This window comes from Dipteris shenzhenensis, unplaced genomic scaffold, assembly GCF_047967505.1.
Source record: "Dipteris shenzhenensis isolate YYH24624 ecotype China unplaced genomic scaffold, Dip_SZ_1.0 scaf0013, whole genome shotgun sequence".
NCBI lineage: Eukaryota > Viridiplantae > Streptophyta > Polypodiopsida > Gleicheniales > Dipteridaceae > Dipteris > Dipteris shenzhenensis.
The window spans coordinates 24,679-26,777 of NW_028239320.1; the positions used below are offsets into that span (position 1 = coordinate 24,679).

At 51.1% G+C, this 2,099-nt stretch overlaps 1 pseudogene; it reads left to right on the forward strand.

Annotated features, from left to right (window-relative positions):
• The first annotated feature begins 312 nt into the window (after nt 1-312).
• LOC147879453 (18S ribosomal RNA) lies at nt 313-2,093 on the forward strand (annotated as a pseudogene).
• The last annotated feature ends 6 nt before the right edge of the window (nt 2,094-2,099 follow it).

Here is a 2,099-nt window from a genome sequence, read left to right on the forward strand (position 1 = left end):
AAAGCAAGTATGGCTTTGTATCATGGAGCAGTTTCTATCGAACCTCCGAACCCCAAATCACATCATCATTGAATAGGGTTCGGCTCAGAGAGAGTTGAACTGGATCAATGAAAGAATAAATACTCGAAGAAAGGTCTTCACGCCCTTCCCTTCCCTTCCCTTCCCTTCCCTTCCCTTCCCTTCCCTTCCCTTCCCTTCCCGCGTGGAGGAGGAACCGTCCAGTATCCCCTCCGTCTTCAAGTATTTCCTTGAATCTGCAAAAACTATCCGGAAACTCAGAAAATATCTCGTTTCCGCGTTTTTAACCAAAAAACCGAGTTTGATCCTGGCTCAGAATGAACGCTAGCGATATGCTTAACACATGCAAGTCGAACGTTGTTTTCGTCCCTTCATGGAACAGTTGAAAACAAAGTGGCGAACGGGTGCGTAACGCGTGGGAATCTGCCAAACAGTTTGGGCCAAATCCCGAATAAACGAAAGCGAAAAAGCTTCGATAAAGCGTTAAAGCGCTGTTTGATGAGCCTGCGTAGTATTAGGTAGTTGGTTGGGTAAAGGCTGACCAAGCCGCAGATGCTTAGCTGATCTTTTCGGACGATCAGCCACACTGGGACTGAGACACGGCCCAGACTCCGTGGGGAGGCAGCAGTGGGGAATATTGGACAATGGGCGAAAGCCTGATCCAGCAATATCGCGTGAGTGAGTGAAAAACGTCGCGTTAGCGAGGAAGGGCAATGCCGCTTGTAAAGCTCTTTCGTCGGGTGCGCGATTGTGACAAGACTCGAGGAAGAAGCCCCGGCTAACTCCGTGCCAGCAGCCGCGGTAAGACGGGGGGGGCAAGTGTTATTCGGAATGACTGGGCGTAAAGGGCACGTAGGCAGTGAATCAGGTTGAGAGTCAAAGGCGCCAGCTCAACTGGCGGAATGCTTTCAAAACCAATTCACTCGAGTGAGATAGAGGGGAGTGGAATTTCGTGTGTAGGGATAAAATCCGGAGATATACGAAGGAACGCCGAAATAGCGAAGGCAGCTTTCTGGGTCTCTACTGACGCTGGGGTGCGAAAGCTTGGGGAGCAAACAGGATTAGATACCCTGGTAGTCCATGCCGTAAACGATGAGTGTTCGTCCTTGGTCTGCGGATCGGGGGCTCAGCTAACGCGTTAAACACTCCGCCTGGGGAGTACGGTCGCAAGACTGAAACTCAAAGGAATTGACGGGGGCCTGCACAAGCGGTGGAGCATGTGGTTTAATTCGATACAACGCGCAAAACCTTACCAGCCCTTGACATATGAACACTTGACGTATGAACACTTGACATATGAACAAGTGTGCTTGTCCTTAACGGGATGAAACGAAAATTCATACAGGTGCTGCATGGCTGTCGTCAGCTCGTGTCGTGAGACGTTTTTGGTTAACTCCTATAACGAGCGAAACCCTCGTTTTGTGTTGCTAAGACATGCTGCTCTCAAAGGATCAATGTCATCATTCACCCCCTAAAGCAGGAACATAGAACATGGGCTTCCGGCGAACGGTTCCGACGAGCGAGCCACCCGGTAATGGATGGTAAGTGAGCCGGTACCTGGGCCCATGAATCTGTGTTCAGTCTTAGGCCGGGATTGATGACACTCCCTCTGTGCCGATGTTGCACTCACAAAAGACTGCCCGTAGTTCTACTATGGAGGAAGGTGGGGATGACGTCAAGTCCGCATGGCCCTTATGGGCTGGGCTACACACGTGCTACAATGGCAATTACAATAGGAAGCAAGGCCGTAAGGCGGAGCGAATCCAGAAAGATTGCCTCAGTTCGGATTGTTCTCTGCAACTCGAGAACATAAAGTTGGAATCGCTAGTAATCGCGGATCAGCATGCCGCGGTGAATATGTACCCGGGCCCCGTACACACCGCCCGTCACACCCTGGGAATTGGTTTCGCCCGAAGCATCGACCAGGGATCACCCATTACTAAAGTGTTCCACGCCTAGTTGAGTGTGGCCCACTTTGGTATTGGTGGTCTTCTTGGCGCATACCACGGTTGGGTCAGTGACTGGGGTGAAGTCGTAACATGGTAGTCGTAGGGGAACCTGTGGCTGGAGGGAATCCTAAA